The sequence below is a fragment of the Ambystoma mexicanum genome, chromosome 8 (assembly GCF_040938575.1).
Source record: "Ambystoma mexicanum isolate Mex_15411 chromosome 8, UKY_AmexF1_1, whole genome shotgun sequence".
Taxonomy (NCBI): domain Eukaryota; kingdom Metazoa; phylum Chordata; class Amphibia; order Caudata; family Ambystomatidae; genus Ambystoma; species Ambystoma mexicanum.
Genome location: NC_090929.1, coordinates 526,289,589 through 526,314,601, shown reverse-complemented (window position 1 = coordinate 526,314,601; position 25,013 = coordinate 526,289,589).

The window sequence follows — 25,013 nt, the reverse complement described above, 5'->3', positions numbered from 1 at the left end:
GCCAACCGTTTACTACACTTTAACACAAAACAACATCACTTCCAATTTTCAAAGTTTATTACCTCTTGTGACTTCACACATCAAATAATACTTAAAAAAATAACACAAACACATTAATAACATTTGTGATCACCTTCCCTTTTCCCTATAATCATTTATAGAAAGATGTATTCTCTTCTTGCCACCAATTACAGAACCCTGTGCAGGTTTTAAAATGTCCCCTTGCACAGTCCTGACTGTGAAGTTCTCTCTCTTAATATTCCGACTGGAATTTGAGATGTCTTCTTCTATCTCCCTTGGAATAGGATTACTTAGGCGTTCCTTTATCTACACAAAATGTCCTGTTACCCAAAAATATCACAATCCCGCCCCTAATATTGCCAATTCCGTTAGTCGACTTACATCTGTTTAATCAACTCGAGGCGTTCTGTATCGACTCCTCCTCCAATCCGACCACTTTGCCTTCTGTCAATGGAGTGCCCGTGGAAACTGAGAAGGGAATTCTTCAAAGAGGGACCTGCCCAAAGTATCTGTTCTTCTTGCAAGTTTATATTTCTATAGGCTGCTCTCTACTGAAAACTCCACGATCTTCCAGCTAATGGCAGAGGATGCCGGATCGTCCGAAACTCCAAAGTCAAACTACTTTACATCTAAAACCCTCCATACTGCTATCATGTGAGTTTATGGCCCTTTGAACATGCATCTATTAATGGATGGGATTACACCAGAATAATATTTAGTCCAAATAACCGGACAAACTCAAGAAAATGACAGGTTACTGTTTTATTAATAATTGTCTAAAACAGAGAGGTTACAATGAACATCAACAGATGTACGCTCAGTCTCTCAATGATTTCCACAGAAAATAAAATTCATATACTCCATTATGCGTCAGAGTGACATCATACTATGTGGCAATAGTGAAAAACGTATCAAGGGTCGGTATTGGTTAAGGAAAACATCTAAATATACAATAATATAGTAGCTAGGATTGTTATTGGCTGTCCTTTATCAGGTGAACAATGTATGCCTCTTCAAACATGTCATTTAAGAAAAACAGTTACACTGTGTTGAATTGGTCTTGTAAGCTAAAAGGTCCTTTGTTATATGGACTAATACAATTAGTTGGCACGCTTGTGTCATGTCTGGAACATTTGTTTCATTTAGCAGCCCGTAAGCCAAGACCCAGCAACAGGGAGATAGGACATGCATCTACCTCACCACCCAATTAGCCCCACATATCCATGAAAGTATCCTTGTACATGGCCTTGCAGAGTATTCTCGTCCTGGGAATGCACAGGAGTGACGGCACTCGCTATCGTGTCTGGAACTCCAAGTTCAACCTCTATTTTCATCCTTAGCTCACGTGACAAGAGACCACAATGTGGTCCATTCTGCAGCTTTTAAATGCTCTAAATGAATTAAAACTTGGCATCCTTTGTGTTCTTTATTGCACCTTAACGTGAGAGGATTCATCCTATGCATACTCTTTCTCTTCCGAGTACATAGCTGACCTCAATTTCTAGGATCTTGACTACAGGCCAGACAGCCTCACCACGCAGCTTCAGCAACATTTTATTCTACTGCGACACAGCTTTTCATTCCCCCTTCATGGTTTCTGGCTTATTTATTTCATGATACCAATGTCCAGTTTCTATACAATGGCAGCTTCACTTGCATTTAATTCACTACTCATAACTAGCCAATACGATGACTTGATCTACCTTGCGTTTCAGCGTCTGTACATTCGTTGAACTTCTGTTTTCTGCAGCACTTTGTTAACATGTAATCTTCTTCTTTTCTACTTTGATAGTCCTCTTGATTCTTTACTTCAACTCAAGGTTACATTTGATAGGGTTGTCTCAATGGATATCTCCTTCCGAAAACTCTTTGCAGTATTGGCACGATAGCTGGTGTTGGACAAAACAGTCTCAGAGGTTGGGGGGCGGGATCTCCTGCGGATGTATTCATCTGCTCCTCTACAAGTTAATGCCTGTGCAATTTTGCTCCACTAAGGCAAAATCACACAGAAACAAAATCTAGCACAGCATTCTCATTGTGCCCCACCCAGAGCAGTTTAGGTCATTTGTTCCACATTGTGGTTAATAAATACATCCAAGTGCACATCATTAGCTTAGAAGGAATTGAGGATTGAGGGACAGGTTCTGAGCTCCATGCAAAACAGAAAAGGTGTAATTCTGTGTCGGAATCGCACATTATGGGCCTCATTACGAGTATGGAGGTAGTCATGTCCTTAGTAAGGGCATGGCTGCCTCCATAACGGGCTCCAATACCGGGTTCTGTGAATGAGGAATTACCGGGTCATTCCGACCTTGGAGGACCCAGTAATTCCTCATGCACAAAACCATTCCCCATTCCCATTTGAGCTCCTATAGAGCTCAATGGGAATGGGGATGGAGCTAATAACGGGCCCATTAATAACGGGTCCATTATTAGCTCCTTGGTCCCCTCGCGGGATCCAGAAAGGACGTCTGGTTTTACCAGACATCTGTTCCGGGTCCCGCTAGGGGACCTCGTAATCAGGCATCCCATAATGAATGGTGCCGGTCCAGTACCGGCACTGTTCATTACGGGACCGCCAGGGTCGTAATGTGGCCCTATGTGTCTTTGCTCAATATTCTGGGCCAGCCTCTCAAACCTTTTCTTCCATCACTTGCCCCAAAAAAGATACACAGAAATCCACCTTTTTTAGAGTTCCCTGAGATGCCCTTTTTCGATCCACGTGCCCATTTGCTCAACTAAATGGGTGTTTGTTTGCATTTCAATTCGCATCCCAAATCCACAAAACTCAAAAGCAATCACCTGTGCCTTTTGGTGCTATGCACTGGGGAAGGTGCTATGCATGAAAGTTTAATTTCTGAAACGTTCATGTGAGGTGAGAGAGAAGAGGTGTGAACCACTGCTCTCCCACTTGCATTTCTATCATGTAAACAAGAATAGAAATGCATTTTTTAAAATCACATTTCACAGTAAGGGCTTGTCACTGTCAAACGCCCTCACAGCACCCACGTGGCTGCAGGGAGCATGTAAAACATGAGTATCAGGAGGGGCAGTGCATCTTTGCGGTTCTTTTCAGCCGCTCTGAAATGCTTAGGTCACCTTTGAGAATGAGTTGACCTCTGCATTTCTACAATGAGGGGAAATGGAAAAAGTGCATTGAGTGCATTTTTCCATTTGCAATCATTTTTGAGAATATACCTCTCCCTGCTATATAGACACTGACGACAGAGCAAATAAGAAGAATGTTCCGCAAATGAAAAACACTTTTCCTATTTTACATGGGCTTCGGAATCCTCCCCTCAGTGGTGCCTGGACAGGTGGAGCTTACTGCAAGCGAGGAGTTGATGAATGCAAGTAAATATTGGGAGCAATGAACGGCCTAGTTTATCAGTGTTTTGCCTGCCAAGGTTATTTCCCAAGGAATTAAACTTCCACATAAAATAGGAATATGAAAACTGGATGGAATGTGTATGTGATTACAATTTAACAATCCCTAACAACCCAAATAAAAAATGAAACAATTTGAACAAGCCAGTAGGTCTACATTGCAATAAATGATTTAACGTGTTTAACTAAAAGACATCAGTAACCAGAACAGAACCCTGTGAGTACAGACTTGCTCTTATGTTATTTAGCCCCAAATTCCAATGAAATTACTTGCATTCGCAGGAATACCAAGAGGCTTCATCAAAATGAGTGTTATTACAAGCCACGGAAACTTAACATTCATGTTCAAGAGGCTTTCCATATGTTTTGAGTCCTGCGAAAAGTCAAAATGCCCATTAGCCAGCCTGTGATAAATTACAGTCAAACTCATTTGGACAGATAAGTAACATCCACACGAGCAGCGGACAAAACCTCCAGAGTTATACTTTTTTTTCTTGTGCCTCATAAAAAAGTAAATAAATAGTCTCATCCAAAAATACAATTTGAAACAGATGGAAAACGTTACTAAAAAAAAGACGTTATGAATAGCCAAAGTGTGGGGACCGGACTAGCCTCGCCCCCTGCGCTCCAGGCTCTCTTTCTCGCCCCCCAAGTAGATAATGGCGGCCAAGCAGCTCAGAGTCCGGTGGCGGCTGGGCAGGCACTGGTGGCGCAAGAACTTTACCGGCTGGTTGCGCTCTGGGCTGAGGGCCAAGAACAGCTTCCCTGTCCCATGAGTAGGGTGGTTGGCTCGTGCTCTCCCTTTTGCGTTATTGCTGTCTACAAGTGGTCTCTAGCCAGAAGTCCAGCTCGAAATAAAGAGCAAGTGGAACTCTTGCCTCGGCTGGGGAGAGAGGCAGGACACAAGGCGTGGCGTGGAAATGGTCTAGTAGTTCTTTCACTGGACCTCTTCATTGGTCAATGCAAAATAATCGGGGCAGCTGCACGCATGGTGAACTGGCATCTGTCACATATAACCAAAATAAGAGGCTTGATGCCCCTTGCTGAAGGTTCGCCCTCATTGAAATGTTTACCTCTTCCCCTGGTTTAATTTTACATCTAAAGTTGGGCAAAATTGCAGAACAAAAGATCTTTGACGCGGACTGTAAAATTCTCAGGAAAGCCTCCTGCAGTAATCCGCTATTGCTTTTTTGGTGCCATTAGTTTCTCCCTGTTGACGGTTAAACCGGAAGTTCCATACCTAAACGCACCAAATCGATCGAATCACAAAATATTCACGTGCCTGTAATGAAGCACGAGTTAACTGCTCTGGGGCCAGATTACAGAAACTGTGCACCGGTGCAAGTGCAAAGTTGCACGGTATTAGCACTAGGGCAAAGATTGCCCTATTTTTAAAAAACACTAGGACATATTAGAAAACTATTGCACCATGACAAGTGCAGTTTGGCATGCTATAAGCATCAAGGCATCTATTACAATTCCAACTGTTCCGAGCAATACAGAACAGGAAAGTCATTTACCACCCACCGAGAGGAACAGTGATGTAATATATCCTTTAATGTTTAATGTGTCTGGCAAGGAAAGGGATTCACTGGCATGATTGAATTTCCAGAGCCCTGCACAAAGGTGGGGAAGCAAGACTTGTGTTCAAGAAGGTGCATTGCCATAAAGGATTGTGAAAATCAATTGCAGACTTCATGTTTTTGTATATTAAAATATAACAAACACGTGTCTGGGGTTGCTGTTGGTATTCTTGTTCAGAGGAGAATAGCCTAGCATGTTGGTGCTGGACTGCCTTTGTGGGTCGGACAAAAACTGATATGTACCTCCTGTGTGGGTACCACCTCAAAGGGACAGGTTCTTTGAACCTTGTTCGTCCTCAATTGAGGGGCTCACACACCTGGGTACATTTTGTAAAACTTGGGGCTTTACCCTAAGTCACTGAGGGCAATCCAGTTGGGGACCCCTTGTTCACTGTGCCTTACTGTGTCTTAACTGTTGAGACCCAATTAGACTGAAACACATTTCTGGGGTTGCTCATGGTACTCTTGTTCAGAGAAGTGCTTAGTATTTTGGTGCTGGGCTGCTTTGTCGCTGGGACCAGAGTGTTATTCAAATGGATATTTCATGTCTGTGAAGAGTGCAGTGAGCTAAACGTGGTTCTAGACCCTCCTAGGCAGGGTACAACCCATAGAACAGATAATTTGAAGCATGTTCATCCTCAGTAGAAGGGCTCCCACACTTGTGTAAATATAAGTGGGTACCTCTTCTAGAACTGAAAAATCCTTCCAATTGAAAATGCTACAAATATAACTGTGCCCTGTCTTCAGTGCTCATAGCTTGCAGTAATGCACACGACACGCCTCTCCTTGAGCAGTATTAGATCCAAGTGCTGGTGCAATAAGCCGTTCCATAATAAATATAGAGACACAGAAAGCATGACTTCAAGATCATGCGGGATCCTTCAATAGCAAGCGTTATTGAATGGCAAGAAGGGAAGGAGGAACGGACACATGAAGGCTATTACAATATTCATAGATATATCAGATTAGAGCTAATTTCGGGTTTTCAAATGGATTTACTTAAAATCATGAAATCCCATGAAATACGAAAATTATGTTTCTATTGGGTCCAGGGATTACATACCTCAACATCAGACAAAAGCATTGCCTTTATACCACGGCTACTCACTAGAATACTTAAAATGTTACAGATAACTGTATAATAAACCTGTTAAGGAGAAACCGGTAGTCTCTCACACACCGAGTGTAAACAGATCATTTCCTTAGAAGAATTGAACCTCGATGTAACGTACACTTTAGCTCATCATCTCTGGAAAGTAATATTTCACAGAACGGTAATCTGAATAAATTGATATTTCTGTGTTGTTGTTGAAAAAAATAATATCTTTACAGATTCGGGATAACACAAATGTTCTCAATGGACATCTGCCCAATAATGGTGCCATAACTATACTCTGTTCATGATAGACACCAACATCCTGTCTAACTTTGTGAAAGTGGATGAAAGCCTGAGCAGTGAACCCTTTAATTGATTCTTCTTTTCTGATAATGTTGGCCTATTGTTTGCATTTTTCTTGATTCTAATCTGTATGAGAATGCCCTGTGTTAATAGTAAATCATTCTGTTTAGGTTATGTTGTTATCAGACATTTAATGGTCTTGTGGTAAGCATAAAAATAAATAGGCGAGCATGTTTATCCTAAGTTATATTGAAACCAGCACATCTTTAGTTCCGGTAAATTAATTGAATAATGCAAATGACATAATATTTGTACTACTTTACAAACCTCATGAAAATCTGCCTTTATGAAGCTGGTGTGAATGTCAGCAGCTCAACGTTCCTCACACGTTCCTCACGCCAGGCAAGAAAGGTCATACAATGTCAGTTTGGGTTCAATATCCTCACTGTTGACTAAAGGTTAACACCTCATCAACTACCTGTAATTTCTGATTTCAGCAAAGACAATAGGTAGCAGTGGCCCACGTGTTACAGAGTATAAATAAATAAAAGCTGCTGAGAGATGTTGTTATGTCATAGAGGCATAGACATTTCCCTTGTGCACAGAAGCATGCTATCCTCTGTCATTTGTGGAATTTTGCAAATGATATAAAAACTGCATGCCATTAATCTATTAGAGAGGTTGATCCCTTTTATATTGTACTACTTTCTGTCACGTGAGGCTCTGTTATTGGATGTTTGCCTACAAACTTCCCTCCCTGTCCACTCTAAAGGCTCACTATTTTGACTAGAATGTGTTGTATTTGTCAGATCCTGTTCAGCAAGACTGTAATGGGGCATCACTCAGCAAGTGCTGGGGCACCAGCATCCTGAACGTGGAAGCATGGCCATCCCTAACATTGGAATAAGGACATGCAGGGGCTGTGCTGACTGCGTACTTGCTGAGAGTTCTGAATCAGGCCTTCCAACGAACGCAAGGGGTCTTCTCTACTTGAATCTCCAAACCCAGAAAAGTTGGTGTACTTGCTCTGGACAAAAGGTGCTATCTCTTGGCACCCTTTTCAAGTTCTGAAAATTACAACCCTCCTTAAGATAGGTGAGCATACAGAGTACTCTCTCTGTGTTGGGCTACATGCTAAAGGACCCTCCTTAGTGAGATTCTAGTGTATCTTTGTAGTGCCTGAGAAAATCTTCTCTCACCTGCAATATTTTTATGTCCATTCACATTGGACACTATTCTTGTTTAGTTGAAGGCCCTGCTTTTGGGATACGGCACAGCGGGTGAACATGTGTTTTTGCATAACACGTCTGAGGTCATTTTAAAATGGTTCAATGTCTGAATGTTGTTGTTCAAAATGTGACATTGCGGAAGGCTGCATGTTAAATGCCGCCCCCCTACAAGGTTACACTTTCTTCCCCCATCTATGCACCCCTCTTTTGCCAATCAGGCAAAATGGGGGTGTTCTAAGGACACAATGGGCCTCATTACGACCCAGGCGGTAAGGGGTTTACGGCAGCGTTAACAGCGCCGACCCTTACCGCCTGAGTACGAGGTCCCTTAGCGCCATGGCGCTTTTAACACCTGCTTTTAGCAGGTGTTAAAATCCATGGCGCTAAGGGACCATGGAGTTAATTACGCCACCGTAATTTACGGTGGCGTAATTAACGCCTTCCCCACTCCCATTATGCCCTATGGGGCAAAAATGGGAATGGGGAAGGGTAAATGGGGATTGGGGACTTACCGCCCCGCCAACCTCGGAATGGGGCGGTAAGTCCGCCAACCACCATGGCGTAAACGTAGTTTACGCCATGGTGGTAAAGTCACGGCCCAGGCGGTAACTTACCGCCTGGGTCGTAATGAGGCCCAATACCTTTCCGTGCTGTCCACAGGCAAGTTGAAACTGTTCAAAGAACACTTGCGGTGTATGCAGACATAAAAAATGCCCGTATGGCATAGTTAAAATGTTTGATTCTATGGGTGTGATCTATGGGTGTGATATGTTGTGGTGGTTGTGGCCAGGGCTGAGAGTCTTGGGTGCATGCGGTGGTTGTGGTCAGGGCCTAGAGTCTTTAGGCCCTGCACCCAAGATGAAAGTTATAAGTACCGAAGTTATAAGCCACCATGGGTGTGATATTCTGCGGTGGTTGTGGCCAGGGCTTAGAGTCTTGGGTGCATGGCCGAAGGCAATGCACCCAAGACCGAAGTTATAAGCACTGAAGTTATAAGCCACCATGGGTGTGATATGCTGCGGTTGTTGTGGCCAGGGCCTAGAGTCTTGGGTGCATGAAGTTATATGCACTGTTTGCTTCAATGGTTGTGTTATTGAGCAGTATTTATGAGTTGTACTTATTGTAATATACTTACTGTTTGGTTTGGTAAGTGGAGAACATATATTCTTTGTCAATTTATGTGATAAAAGAAAAGATCATGTTTGTATTGGTAGTTTGTAAGGACTTATAACATTCAATAATAGACATTCTTTATTCATTTTGACCCTCATATTTAGTAGATTACAAACGAGTGTACTGTGCAGTTTGCTCAGTTTCTGTGTTTGTTTTTCAAATCATTGGGTCTGTAGAAAAAAAAAATCCATGTCGGATTAAAAAAACAGTTTTTTGTTATGCTACAGTCCATTTGTTTGTTTGTTTGTTTTCAGTGTTCACTTGTTGTTTCTGGCTAATGTTTTATCTGTTGGCTTGTTGCATATTTTTAGAGCAGTTAGATACCTGTTGGCGTATTCTGTCTATTTTTTGTTATAATTTAGTGTTATTGATTTATCTGTATGGTTGTTGCAAAATCGTGGTGCAGTTAGATACCTGTTGGCATATTCTAACTGTTTATTTCTTGTTATAATTTAGTGGTATTCATTTAACTGTTTGGTTGTTATAGAATCTTGGTGCAGTTAGATACCTGTTGGCGTATTCTAACAGTTTATAGTTTTTATAATTGAAGTTTTGTTAATGTTTAAGTACAGATTAGTTATTACATTTTGGTTTTACGAAGATGAAATAAGCGTTTGTAAGATTTGCTGGTAATCTCTGCTTTAGAGTAATAGTACTATCATAACATTCGATCCATCCACATTTCTTTTTAATATATGCAGTGTAGTGACCTGCATTGGTTGTGGCTCCTGCGTGGTAGATTATACCTATCGTTGTGAAGGTTTTCTTACCAAGTGATACTTGACCATAAGTAAATCCAGTCAGTTTGTAGTTGTTTTTGGTACCATCTGTATTTACTATGTGTTTGTATTAGTAAGGTGGAGTGATTATCTGAATTGCAGATAGTACATAATCTACCATGGTTTGCATTTTGTACAAGTTGCTGAAATGGAATGGATTCACAATTAGGTATGGAGACATACACGGAGCCCTCATTTGGGATTTGTTCCTGTGTCATATTGTTGCAGAGAGTGGATGTATGTTTAAACATGTATGAAATCTCGAAGATTTCATTTATAGGTATGTTTTTGTTTTCCAGTACTTGTAGTAAGTACATTAGAAATTCTTGTGGATCTTCTTGTGAGTTTATAGTGAATTTCACCATTCCAGCACAGTAGTCCAATTCTTGTCTTATTCCGTGAACACTTTACGTGTTGTCAGGATTGTCTGTTGCGTTTCTATGAAGTAATAACATTTGCAAACAAAATTGGTCTGCACTGTGAAAGTAAATGTTGTCAACAATTGGTGGTAATTGAAATAGAATATTCATTGCTACATTTGCGTAGCAACTTAAACCAGTTATATTTGAAAATTTGAATGGAGCAGATAGGTCTGTGTCCAAGTCATTTTTCGGGTGTGTGTTGCTTCTTTGAAGAAGTACCTGAGTTACTTTGAGTAATAGGATCTTCTTTGGATGTGGTAATTGATGAAGTATTAGCTTCTTTTCCTCTCTTTGGAGGATTTGAATAGAGATCCTGTTGCATTTCTGTTTGAATTAGTTTTCTTTTACAATGTTTTCCTTTTTGTGGAACAGGATATGTTTTTAGATGGGGGTGTATAGTGAACATAGTCTATTGTATTCTGAAATGCAAGGAATATCAGCGTTTACTTTACTTGCATCAAAGTTGATTAGAAATAGACCGTCAAGTGTACGTAAGCGTGATAGTGCTACGTAGCTCATTCCTTCTTTAAAGACTGTGTTACCAATATCTATCAATGCTTTGTCTAGGGTAAGACCTTGTGATTTATGAATGGTGACTGCGTATGCTAGAGTTAGAGAAAATTGTTCTCTGCGTACATACATGTCTTTGAAGAGAAGGAATCGAGCTGTTGAGCACCCTATCCTTTTTACTTCTGAAAGTTTGTCAAAGAGAATATTGACAGACTGAATGTTGTTGTTACGTGGGTATGTTTGAAAGCCAACAACTGTACCCAGTGCTCCATTAACTAGTCCTTGCTCTACGTTAAGGTTACGTTTAAGCATTACTCTACAGATTAAGGATAATTTTAATATTTTCTCCAAACCAGCTGTGTTGGAGATAGAATTTTCTGAGGTATTTAGTCTTATTGTGGCTTGTTGACACATGGGTAGTGTCATACCATGTATGTCCAGTTTGTTTGTGGAGCAAATTTCAATTATTGGTTGCATTTCCTTTTTCAAAATTGTTTCATTGAATTTGGAACAGCTTGCAAGAGTTGGCATTAAGGATATACAATTGTCACTTTTATGCGCTAATTGTTATATAACATCAGTAGCACATGAGTTATGGCTATAAAGTGGATGGATGTGCTGGGGTTTTAATATTGCTTGTGCTTCTTGAGATAGTACACCAACTCTAATACTTTTTTAAATGTTGGCGGGTCTGAAGACTGTTGCATGCTTTCTGGTAATTCTGTGTATTGGAAATGTTGCCAAAGGTTGACATTTCCTATGCTGCCAACGGTTTTACGGCAGAGTTTGTGTCTTAAGGTTTTAAAAATAGGTTCACCGTTCACTGGTGTCAATTGAAGAAGATCTCCGAAAACAATAATGTGTTTTCCTGTAAAGAGCTCTTCGTAGTTTGTATTATGTACTTCTTGAAATCTGAGGTGAATCAACGCCAACATTAGGTTGGAGGCCATACTCACTTCATCTATTAGTAGCATTTATATTTGTTGTAACACTCTGCATAGTTCCATTGCAGCTTCTATAGAATGTTTAATAGTTTAATTTGTTTTGGTGTTCTACTGGCAGGAGTAGTAATCGGTGTAAAGTGACACCACCTATGTTGTAGGCAGCTAAACCTGTGGGGCAGTTACAATAGCTGACAGTTTGTTGTTTATCAATTGTTGAAGGAACTTGCTGATGATTTTGAAAAGCATGTTTTGCCTGAACCAGCTTCACCACTGATGTATAGTAGTATAGGTTTGTAATTTTCCCAGGTCCATTCTTTATTTTCATGTTGTACACCATGTGCAATTTCTTTTGTTACTGCTTGAAAAATGCTACGCTGCTCATTGTTTAGTTTTGATTGTAGTATAGTTAAGTCTTCTGTATCTTCATACTGACACATGGTGTTTTCTACTTCTTTCATAGCTAATTCTGCCTCATTTGCTATTAGTGGCTGTCCCAATGGTTCTTGGCTTCCTTTTATAGAAGGTTGACTACTGTCAGGAGTGTCCTTATTTAGTTGGGCCTGGAGTTCTTCTTCATGTTGCTGTTCATTGTGCAACATTGTGTACATTTTACACCAGTGATAGTGCTTTCATTTATTTTGAAAGCGTCTTCATAGGAGTCATAGTTATCTAGTATTTATTTTTCTTTTCTCCATGGTTTAAAGAGTTGTAGAAGGGATATGTAATATACTTCTTTATGTTGAGGAGTTTGTCATGAAAATTTGATATGATTAATTAAACTTGGTTTAGTAAATCTTACTAAGCTGCCTTCACAATTTGTCACTCTGTATCTACCTTTTTTTCATCGGGTTTTATATTATTTTTGTATGTGAAGTTTTGGGCCAAGTGGATTTTCTGTTTCGGTAGTATGTGTCTAGTAAATTGTTTTTCAAAATGTCTTGGCTGTTGGGATCATTTTTGGCTATTGTTTCTAAGTTGTCGTATGATTTGAGAACTCTTTTTCTAGATTTAGCAGGACCAAGACTTAGCCATACTATATTTTCAGATTTTCCATACAAAGAAGTACCGGTTACACAATCTGCAGCTTCATAGCAGCCACATTCTCTATGGGAGAGCATTTGTATGCCCAAGCTGTACAATTTCTGAGACAGTGTTTTGTCTGATGACAGGTCATTCCAGAGGTCTTGAAGCTCTGTTTTTCTGCTTTGGTTAAGTAGACTGTAACATATCATGCAACTGCAGTGGAATTGTCTGCAATGTACTGCACATCCATGTTTGCATTCCACAATAGGACAATGATTGCATTGTAATCATTGATATATTTTGCTCCTTCTGTTCTTTTTATGTAATATGTATTTTTAGGTGATTACCTTTAACACTATGTCTACCTGAAGACGTGAAGTTGTTCACTTCACCTGTTTCTGTAACTGGTCTAGGGAAACCAAAGCGGCATTTGGTGTAGTATTTCACTTTGTTTTTGTATGTGCGATGACAATTGACACATTTGTGTCTTTGAAATTGTAGAATTTGTGCATGAAGATCACTATTTGTTGCTTCTGATGGAATTTCACAAGTGACAAATTTTTCGATAAACTGTAACACAGTGGCATCACTGTCTTGACCGAATTTAGGAGCATCTTTAATACATAAAAGCATGTGTATATGTGGTGCTCCACTGGCTTGGTATTCTTTTCTCCAAAAGAAGTGTTGTACTTCTCCGAGGGGAGGAACAGTTTTATTACAAATAAAGTGTAGCATAGCAATGAAGCAATGATGGAAATATCTTGAAACATTAACAGGATCTAGAGAGCAGAGTTGTCCAGGTGTTTGTATATCTATGTTTGTTTTGGTTTTGTTTGATATGCGAAGGAAATCATATAGATCTTCCCATGTATATTCCACACAACTTAATGTAACAAACCAAGTGGGTGGTCCAAGGTTTCTTATCATACAACGTACATCTCTGTGACGTCGGAACCAGTACTCTTTAGTACCACGCATGTTTGCTAACAGGTTTGTAAAGCTTGATTGTAAAACCTCTTCTTTTTCTTGCACTTTTTGTAATATTTGCGTATCTGACATATTTTGAAAGTGGGTTCCTGATTTTAATGTGTGTGCAACTCCGTAACATAGAGTTGCTAGTTCACTTTCAAAGAGTAGGTGGAATATGTATTCCACATTTTGTCTAAATCTGGGATCTTCAGAATACATTCGCCATGAGCGGTATTCTGATGCTGTTATCTGAATGGGTCTATCATCGTACCTTCCACCTTTGCCAGTAGGAAAGAGTAGAGGAAAGGCACGTGCTTCTATACTTTTTTCCCATATGCTGATTGGTGATCCTTTGGTTTGTCGCATTTGGTATGTTTCTAGTGCATCATCTTTGGTGTCATTAGAGTGTAATGGATGAATTGTATAATGGTCTGAAATATTGAATCCTGTAGCAGTATCTAGAAGTTCAAATTGACCAGTTTCTGGTGACTCTTGAATTATTTCAGTTGTTTCCCTTAAGGTTTCTTCAATATTTAATTTGTTGTAGAATTCATTATTGTCTTTTAGATATTGCAAGGCTTGTCTAACTTTATGTAAGTCTACCAGTTGTTGCCAAATTATTTTGTCTTTTGTAGGTACTCCATTAAGACAATTAAAGATTGCTCTATTGGACGTTGCACTCCCATATGTGTACATTTTCTTTTAGATTTAATGGTAAATAAACTACTTTGCCACAAATGCCTTTCACAAATTCAGAGGGAGGTCATTTTGCTGTTTTTAGTTGAAGGCGTATTATTGCTTGAAATGGGTGCACTGTTTGAATTATGATGCCCTCATATAAATTGAGTTGTTGTTGCAGGGGTTTTGGTAGTGGGAATAATTCCAAGTTATTTGTGATAGCACGTGAAGGAGTTTGAGTGTTGTCAAGTTTTGTAGTGCAGTAACTGCAAAGTGTTAAGGGGTCAGTTATTTCGTATTTGTTTTCTGCTATAAGGTATAGAGCTAATTGAAACCATTTGGAATCTTCATTGTCTTCTATTTTGTATGTTATGTCTATAGTTTTTGTGTTAATTTTATAAAAAGTTCTGCGGCAACACACAAACAGATGGTTTGGTACTTCGGAGGATGTACTTTTGAATTTGAGTATTTCTTTTTTGTATGTGTGTAGTAGAAGGTTGCCATGTGCAGAATTGTTGCTAGTCTGTTGTAAAGCTATTGCATTTTTTAAGTGGTTTTCACTTCCAAAATATTTCCTCTGGATATGGTTGATTTCTTCGAGTAGGTCTTTGGCTGTACCATGTAGAAGATTGTTATTTAAATTGGCTAGTGCTAAAGCAGGACTTTTAGCATAGTACAGTTTATAGACTAAATTTCTTATAGTTGAATGATGTGTTGATATCATTTTGATATGATGGAAACTGTCCTTGCAGTCCTGTGTATTTGCGCACTGGACAGGTATCCATATTTTGCAGCAGTTTTATTTTGATTTTGTCTTTGCCTTTCACATATTGATTGAGGAACTGGCGTAAAGATTTGAAAGATTTTTTGACAATGTTACACATTGACGTGCATGGCCATTTGTATACTGGACGTTCTGGTTCAGTCGAATGGAGAATTGATACTGATTTGTCTGGGGATATTTATGTAAGCGGTATTTCTTGTTCCATTATGGTATTATTAAGTTGTTCATAACTTTGTCCACTGCTATGGATGTCAATTGTGTTTGTTTGATTTTGTTTGTGTGCTTCTTCATTGAAATATGGTTCTATGTTTGTGGTGTAACTCCATTCACCTCCATAGATATTTAAGAAGTTATTTTTGTTGACATTCCGTTTATTGAGAAGCCTTTTTTGTAATTTAGTACTTAGTTTTGTTAGTGATTTCAATCTGTTCAACACTAAAATAAATAACTTTGTTTTGAGAAGGATTGCACTGTCTATAAAAGCTTCTAAGATTAAGTAGTTTTTAAGGGTTGTATATGATTTGTCTCCTGTTTTTATAAGATTCTGAAGCACTCTGTGGCGGATCATTTTTGCTAATATACTTTTTTTGGTATGGTTACTTCCTACTATATGAAGATTTATAGGAACCATTTTAGCAGTAGTGGTAGCTGCATTTCTGTTAATCATTTTCTGTTTTCTTTTACATTTTGATAGAGAAGGCAAAGTTTCTGTACTGGACGATTGTTTTGTTTTACTAAATGACTGTATTAGCTGTTTTGTTTGATCTTTTTCTACAAACTCTGCTAGAGATGGATGCTTATTTTGGACATTTTTATTTTCATTTGCTCTATTTCTGCATTGCTTTCTACGGACTTGCTTTCTGGTAGGCATTCTGTGGGGTCTGTTGAAACAAAAATATAGAAGGTATGGGTTGGGCTGTTGTGCAATGTATGTGTGCTGTATGCATGAGTGTCTGAGTATGATGGTAAAGATGTATCTGGTGGTGTGTGATTGTGCATTGGGCAGCTATAATAAATTGGGAAGGCTATTCCTCTATTTATGTGTTACTATACTGCGGTTCAGATGATAGTAGAAAGTGAGCTAGTGGTGAGGATAAGCACTAATAGTAAATTAAATGGTATTAAATTAAAACAATTCTTTGTTTTGTAATACTAATATTCTAGAGGCTGTGTTATGTTATTTGTGCTCTAAAAACGGGGATTTGTGTGCCATTCTGCGTGCTAATCCCTGTTTAATAAATGGTGATTTATGGGCAGAATGGTGCACAAATCTTCATTTTTTGGTGCACAAATTACATGAATCACCCGCACAGTGTGTTTGAGTAACACATTTTAACAACCAGAGGATACATATAACAATTAACATTATAACAGTAACAGTGGCAGCAATTTAAAATTGAGAATCAGACCAAGAATACAGTAAGTAGAGCAATTAAACTGAAGGGGAGAAGGAGAGTAGTGCAGTAGAAGTGAGAGAGAGGGAGGGGTAGGGAAAAGGAGGAGGAGGGAAACGGATGGGGTTAAGGGTGAGAATGGGGAGGGTTAAAGTGAGAGAGATGATTAAGGAGATAAGGCAAGGGGGAGGGGGCAAGAAAGTGGGAGGGGTTTCATTGTGGGGAATGGAGAAGGAGAGATTTGAGGTAAGTGCAGAATAAGGAAAAGGTAGAAAGAGAGCGGAGTGAGATAGGTAAGTAGTTTCAGTGCAGGGGGGCTAGGAGATGGAAGGATCGGAAATGGAATGTGGCACAAGGGGACGGAGGAACAGTGAGAAGAAAGTGGTTAGAAGAATGAAGGGAGTGGGAGGGAGTGTAGAAAGAGAGGAGAGAGGAGAGATAATCGGTAGCAAGATTGTGGAGAGATTTAAAGACTAGGCAGAGAAACTAAGGTAGTATTGTACTTATTCTTTTTTTGTGGAATGAGCAGGTTTCTTTGTAGTTGGTGTTTGTAGTTCAGATGTTGATGTTTTCCAGGAGAGTGGTCTTCACTGCAATTGTAAAATAAAAAAGTTAGTAATTTTGTGTGTTTATAGCAGTGATGTTAATTGAGAGATTCATTTTTATGTCTTTGTAGTAGTATTCTTGTTTGATTTCTGAACATAGTGTATGCATGCAGTTTAATTTGACTATGTGCAGCATTTATATTTTATTTATATTATGTTCGTTCAACATGCTTTGTAAATGAGTAGAATATTGAGTGTATGAAATTCACTTGGATTTTGAAAGCTGTGTTATAGAATGATCGGAGAAAGAAGAAATAATGTTATATTTATTTTGCAATTTTTATTAGGTAAATGGCAGAAACTGTATAGAAAAGCATGGAATATATGTATTTGTGAAGCTGTGGGTTATAAAGTAGAAGGATGTGATTTACAGCTCGTGGTGTTATTGCAGCTGGGAGCATTTCAATGAAAGTGTCTATGTGTATGAGTGTATGAAGATGCATGCAATTTTACTGGCTGTGTTTAATTTTATGATACACTACTAAGTGATTTTCCACAATTATATTGTTATTTATTCCATCTTCTAATATTATATTTTTTTTAGATAGGTGTGTGTGTGTGTAAAAAATATAGATAGCAGACAGGTTTGGAAGTGACAGTTGATTATAGCAGATGGAAAAAAATGACAATAAGTTCATTTTATAGGCTATCCAGGTTAAGTGGCATTTACTTTGTTTACATGCATTCATAAGAGTTGTGCATGTAATGTGAAGAAAATATGCATGCCTGTAGTTTGTATTCATGCATGTGGATATGCATGCAGCTGCAAGTAACAATCTTGGAGACTTGTAGAGTAGTATTTGTAGTAGGTGCTATCCAATGACATGTGACTTGTACTCAGAGTGATCAACAGTACATTTGAAGTGCTGAACTCTGAAGATGGTGTTAGATGTCGAGGTTGTGGATGTGATTGGTGGATGGTTGTGTGACTGGTTAGCTGTATGCAATGAGGGAATGGCACAGAAAGTGATGTGAAAAGGGAAGAAGGGCTGCCTAAGAGTTACACGGTCCGCAGACAACGCGGCTGTTTGCGGACAGGGCATGCCCCATCCGGGGTTTTCCAGCAAATGCAGCATGGAAAGGGGACTGTAGGGGATCAGCAAATCAGATGTTGAGGTTGTGGATTTGTGTTGAAAGAGACTGAGTGTAGTGAAGTTGGCAGAGATGGAGAAAGTCAGAGTGTTGGTGCTTGGAGATATGTTTGTGCATGGTTTACAGCAGTGTGTTCAATGCAGGCATGTGGCAAATAATTTTGATGTTAAAGGAGTGGAGGTGGTGTGGAGCAGTGTGCCTGATTGCAATGTACAGGGAGTTGTACACGTTTGTAAAGATATGAGCAGGATGAACAGTCCCATGTGGTAGTTTTGCATTATGGAGTTTTCCATTTGGGCTATGTCAGTGTCCCTACTTTGTTGGAAGATTTGGAACAATTGGTTCAAGCAGTAATGAACATCCTTCCAAATTGCAAAGCATTTTTTTTCTGGATTAGTATCTAGGGCAATATCGGACAACCGTTCTGTTTTTTGTCCTCAGCAAAACATTGCTAGGTGTGCAATCAACCAAGGAATGTGTGCTTTCAGGCTTAGAGCTGGTATGTTCTTCTGTAAAAATGAGAACATTGATTCCAGTAATGCTGTTAATTTGGAAGAAGATGGCATTTCCTTATCTTTTTTGGGAAAAGTAATTCTGTTTTGGATGGTAAGGGTTGCTTTGGAGAAGGGTATGTGAATATTTTAGGAGTAAAGTAAGGGGAAAAAAATACAAAATAACAGGTGTTTGTGAAGCAGCTGCAAAACCCCACAAAAAACATCTGTTTTCAGAGCCAACCTCAAAGGGGAAATGACGCACACTAGTTAAATTTACATTCAGCATGCTCAGATTTTCGATATGTCTGTGGACATGGCGGTAGTCCGCGGACATCGCGTATTACATACAGGGATTGTGGGGTGGAGAGGCATGCAAATGAGAATGAGCAGAGCAACTGATTGGTCAGTAAAGTTTAGTTGGTGTGTTGTGTAAGAAGAGCATTTGTCAGAAAGTCTTTTTCCTGAGAGAAGAACAGTTAGCTATGGCTGTGTGTTTCAGAAAACAGATTGTCTGGATTTTGGGAGACTCATGGATACATTGGTTGGAGGTGCATGCAGAACGCTGTGGAGTAGCTGCAGATCTTGGATTCCCTCATGTGGAAGTGCACTGGCATGGAGTGTGTGGAATGAAGTGGCTGGACTTGGTACTTCTCTGTGCTAGTTTGGAGACAGAGCTTCATCCAGACATAATTATAATTCATTGTGGAGGGAACAGTTTAGGACATGTTGTCGAAACTGATATAATATTGTTTCGTCTTCATTGTATTTGTTGGCCTATGCCCAGTCGCTTTGCGAGAAAATCCGTATTGCAAGGTTGTGACCTTAAGTTAATCAAGCCTCCATTTTAGGTTAGACCGCAATTTTGGTTTATTGTGCAAAGTCACCCTGTGGCCTAAAATGGCCGACCTGTGTCCTCTTGTTTTCACTTTAACCTCTTCAACCTCTTTAGGCGAGTTAATGTCCAACCTGCCTGCATGCTATAAGTTAGGGTCATGTAGACCTTGTCCTTTCTTGACCTAGGGATCAGGGGATTATTTGAATCTGCGATGTTAACCTACAAGTATACAAGAACAATAATGCTATTTAAACATGATATGCAAAACATCTGTTTGATCTGCATTGAAGCAAATGTGTAAAGAGTGTAAAGTCACATCCAGAGAATAGTAGTACTTGTTAGTAAATGTATTAAGAAGTAAACCACATGCATGAGATATGTAAATTAGGAATGAACCTGGCATGAACCCTAGCCCAGTACATGATTAACTCGTAAGAGGCCGGACATTGTTACGAAGAAACTGTATAAATGTGCTGATGTCCAGCTAGCAATTCCTGTTCACTGCTCACATTGAACCTGCTGGTGGTCTCTGTGAAGTACTAATGGCCAAATAGCTATTTGTGTACTTTGTTTTGTAAACTGTTCAGTGTTGCAATACATATTCTGGGAACCTTTACAAGCCTGTGTTGGTGTATTTCTCTTTGCATGGTGTAAAAGCCTTAATATTGTATTTTCTGATTCCACAGATGGCGCCCGAATAGGGACCCTCAACATTGACTTTGTCTCCTTGAAGGTTGGCACAGCTATCGGACTGGGATCGGACAGTGCCAACAAAACAGCCCCTCTGGACGAGAAGCGAATTCCTCGACAGAACAGCACGATCCGATCCCTGAATGGTGAGCTGTAGCCCGAGACAACGTCTTGACAAGGGTCCATATATCGAGGTGGGTAAATTTGCCGAAATCACCAGACACGTGGGTCCTTAGATTGTCCTTAGTAACCCGATCGGACCTCCCAGTCCTTTGGTCAGGAGAATCGTGACCCGATTCTTAATTTAACCCTGACAATTTGAATTTGGCGCATTGTACTTGCGAGCACAATTATTTGACCAGGTAACACCAGAATTCTGATATGCCTGAGAAATTGTCTGCCTGCTTCAGGGCATTATTCCGCAGTGACAGACAATCTTTGGAAGTTAGCCGTCCCGCACCACAGGAGGTGTCACAGGCATGTACTATGTACTGTAAGAAAGGCTTTGGTAGTATAGCATTTAATGATATTTGGCACAGACAGACCAGACATAACTCTAACCTTCGGTGGCCAACCAATGGTAGCTTTGAAATCCCTCAGTTACAATATTTAGAGTCTGTATTAATAAAGAAACAGGCTAGACCTGCAGCATTTGACGCATTGCACAGTTGGAAAACAGAAGCTTTGCAGCAACAAAAGAGTAAAGAAAAACATATGCGTCGACATATGATGAATGCCAAAAAGCACTGTTATATGATCAAAATAAACAATTGGAATCAGTTAGGAACATGGACAGAGCGTTTCAATTAGGCATTCAGAAAATGTACCTTTCGAAAGATTTTCATACGTCTGATGAATCGATTAACAAACTTTTGCATGAACGCAGGCCTGATGCCTCTGCGCCACACCTGTACGTTCCTCCTCCTGGTGCTTAGCCCCTTCCTGTCACTATTCCTCCTCCTATAGTTCCCTGGTCTTTCCTATTGTTCTTCCTGTTGTTCCTCCAGCCGTCGCTCCTTTGCCTGCTCCCTTGCCTCCACTTATTGATATTCAGAATGTGCCTACTCTCCCTCTTCCAAGTGATTCCGTTTCGCTTGTAGTAGACCAGGGAACGGGATCAAGGGCTGTGACTCATAATACTGTGTCTCCAGATAAAAAGAATGAATTGATTGCTTGGGCTAAACATTGTATGGAGAGGGGTGAACAAGCTGATGTTTTTTCCACACTCGGAAATCTAAAAAGTATCCCTGAGAAAAATGTTTTTATTGAAGGACTAGGAATTCATTTGAGCATAATGTGGAATAGATTAAACGTTGTAGATCTCCCACAAGGGTTACGGGATTTGAACACCTTAGCGTTGTCTAGAGATACTGCGGAGACAGTATATGAGCATGTCAAGAGGATTTTTGTGTATAGGAAGGAGTTGGAAGAGTTACAGAATGAAGAAGCAGATGGTGATAGTTTAGGCACTGTATTCTTGCAGAAACGGTTTTCTCCTCGCCGCAAATTGATAGATGAAGTGCAAATTTGTACAAAGGATGCGATAAGATGGATTTCGGATATGTCGATAACTCCAGCCGAAGTATATGACACGTATAGTCAGTATACGTTAGGAATGCAAAAGGAAGTATTACAGGTTATGGTAGAATACCTGCAGGATGAGTGTGTAAAAAGAAAGATTTGTTGTCCCGCAGAACTGATGGGTGTTTATAAGAGAGCCTTTTCGATTGATACCTCTTCGACTGCCTTAGCGCTTGATTTGGCTCTGTTGCTTAGTAAGCGTTCGGAGTTTCCTACTTCTCAGTTGCCTATGAGAGAGGTCCCTCTGACATTTGTCCCAAAGGTTGAGATTGCGGCCATTCCTGCACGAGGTATAGTCGCTGTGGACATTCCTGCACATTATGTATCGCAGTTTGTTCACGTCCCGTTCTCGAGACAGGAAGTGAACACCATAAAGCAATCTATTCCTGATGTAAGAAAGAATCCGACGGGGTTCTATAAAGAAATAGAGTCAGTCTTACAATCATCGGTATTCACCTTAAGTGATGTTGATTTATTATTTCCCGTACTCCTGCCAGTTGATTTGTGGAACAGATTAGGACTGTAGATGATGTTCCTGGGTTAAGAGATACATGGGATAACATGGTTAGGCTCGACAGAGAAAAACCAGTTGGCGAGAGACCGCCTCAAGTGATATTAACTTTGCCTGATAGGATTATTGTAAAATTAAAAACCATAATTCCTGAAAAAAGAATCATTTGGGACAAGCTTACGGCCTGTGTCCAAGGAAAGTCCGAAGGTGCTACCGAGTTCTTTAATGGGTTCGAACACGTTTTTTCGGATTTCAGTGGACAAGACTTAGGCACAGAGTCAGGGAAAAGGCTGTTTGTCGACAAATTTGTACGTGGATTGCTGCCTGACATCCAGTTGCAGGTTATGTCTTCCGAAAGCGCTTGGCAGGTGAAGTCTCAATCAGAAGTACTGCACATGGCTCAGCACTATGAAAATCGTGTGAATAATGAAAAGGAAAAACTTGAAAAAAGAAAGGGTGACCTGAAAACAAAAGTACTATTACAACAGATTGTTAAGAGCCCTAGAGGGGGTAGTACGCAATTTAGAGATCAATATGTTCCACAGGGAAGTATGCCCCTGGCTCCGCTAACCATTAACCAGTGTGCCTATTGTCGACAGGAAGGTCACTGGCACGCACAATGTCCGACCTCGCAGCAAAGGTCATTTGGGAACATGGGTAGACGATCCAGAGGTCGCCCAGGTGTGGGGGGCCCTGGTAGAGGTCAGTTTATGCCAGAATCACAGCAACCTTTTTCACAGGATAAACAAGTATCGAGTGTGGATAATAGAAACATTTTGATCCTCCTTCTGCTGCATACCTCTCTGAAGAACTTCCTTTTGATGACATTCTGTTTCGTTAGGATTGCCCGAACCAGGATTTGGAACCAACACCTATTCCCGTTCATCAGAAAGGTCCCTACGTTGAGATGACGGTGGGAAATAGGAAGCATCTATTTTTAGTAGATACGGGAGCACAAAAGTGTTCCATTGAACATTCACGGGTTCCAAACATTCCACTGTCAGGGCAATCCAACGTTTCCGTAGGGTTTTCAGGCACACCAGTAGTTTGTCCAGTCTCTTTGCCGGTACCGATAACAGTGGGTCCCTTCACGGAGCATTGTCCATTTCTACTTACTACAAACTGTGGAGAGAATTTGCTGGGGTTAAATTTGTTGAAGGAATTGAATGCAGTAATACATTGCTCCTCAGACGGAGTTCGATTAACAATTTCACCTCAGCAATCACTCGCCTCTCAGTTTTTGACTCAACCTTTACTGCCAGAATTCAGTAACATTCCGGAATGCTTATGGGCAATTGATGATAATGATGTGGGCATTCTTCAAATTGAACCTGTTAAAATTATTCTGCAACATGGAGTAAAACTGCCTCGCATTCCACAATATAAGATCTCAGTTGAAGGCGAACAGGCTTTGAAATGTATAGTTTCTGATTTTGTACATCATGGAGTAATTGGGGAAATTACAGGTAGTTTGTGTAACAGCCCGATTTTGTCAGTGTGCAAAAAAGGTGATAATGCAATTCCTTTTCGGTTTATAATTGATTTGTGTGCTATTAACAAAATTGTGGCTTCTCAGTTTCCCATTGTACCTGATGTAACAATGTTACTAACTATGATTCTGGCATCTGCCACTCACTTTATCGTTGTGGACCTCAAAAATGCGTTTTTCAGTATTCCTATACACAAGGATAGTAGGTATTTGTTCGCGTTTACCCTAGGTGGACGCTTGTTCACATTCACTCGTGCACCACAAGGGTACACTAAGAGTCCAAGTATTTATAGTAGAGCATTGAAAGAGCAACTCAATAATCTCGAGTTGCCTACTACTTGTACGTTACTACAGTATGTAGATGATCTCCTCTTGGCTGCTGATTCTGAAAGTGCCTGTAAAGAAGGCACCATGTCGTTGCTTTGTCATCTAGCAAAACATGGCCATAAAGCTTCACTCAAAAAATTCCAATATTGTTGCCAGGAGGTCGCCTATTTAGGCTAACTCCTCTCAAAGGAGGGAAGAAGGTTGACACCTGAACGAATCAACGCTATTTCTGGCATGTCTGTCCCAAATACGCAGAAGGAAGTTAGAGCCCTGATAGGTCTGGCTTCTTACTGTAGATTGTGGATCCCTAACTTTTCGTTAACGATTAAACCAATGCTGGCTTTGACAAAGAAGGGCATTTCTTTGCCATTGCCATGGACTTTGGAAAAACAGACAGCATTTGATTACTCAAAACCGCGCTGTGTTCGGCACCGGTTTTAGGAACTCCGAATTATGAAAAGGCATTTGTGTTGTATGTGCATGAACATGATGGATGTGCTTTGGCTGTGTTAACGCAGGAACATGGAGGGAAGAATAGGCCATGCGGCTATTTCTCATCCGTCCTTGATCCTGTTGCATGCGCTTTGCCAAGATGTTTGAGAGCTGTCGCTGCTGCTGCTGCGTCTGTAAAACAGATCGAGGGAATGGTCCTGGGTCATGGTTTAACCCTAATGGTACCTCACTCTGTAGATGTTCTATTAAATAGAACTCAAACGCAACACCATACTTCCGCACGATTGACAAGATACGAATTGATCTTGTTTGCTCCCCACATTCAAATTCAGAGGTGTTGTGTATTAAATCCGGCTGAACATTTACCTGTCCCACAAGATACTGTTGATGATGACGAAACATCACACGATTGTCTTTACACTACAGAACAAGAGAATAGATTTGAAAGATACGCCTTTGAATAGTCCACAAGGAGAGCTATTTTGTGATGGCTCTTGTTTCAAACTTCCGAATGGTACATCCACGGCTGCTTATGCCGTCACTACCTTGAGCACGATTTTGGAAACCAAAAGAATCTCATGCATAATTCCATGCAGGCCACAGAAATTATAGCATTAACTCGAGCTTGTGAACTTTCTGAA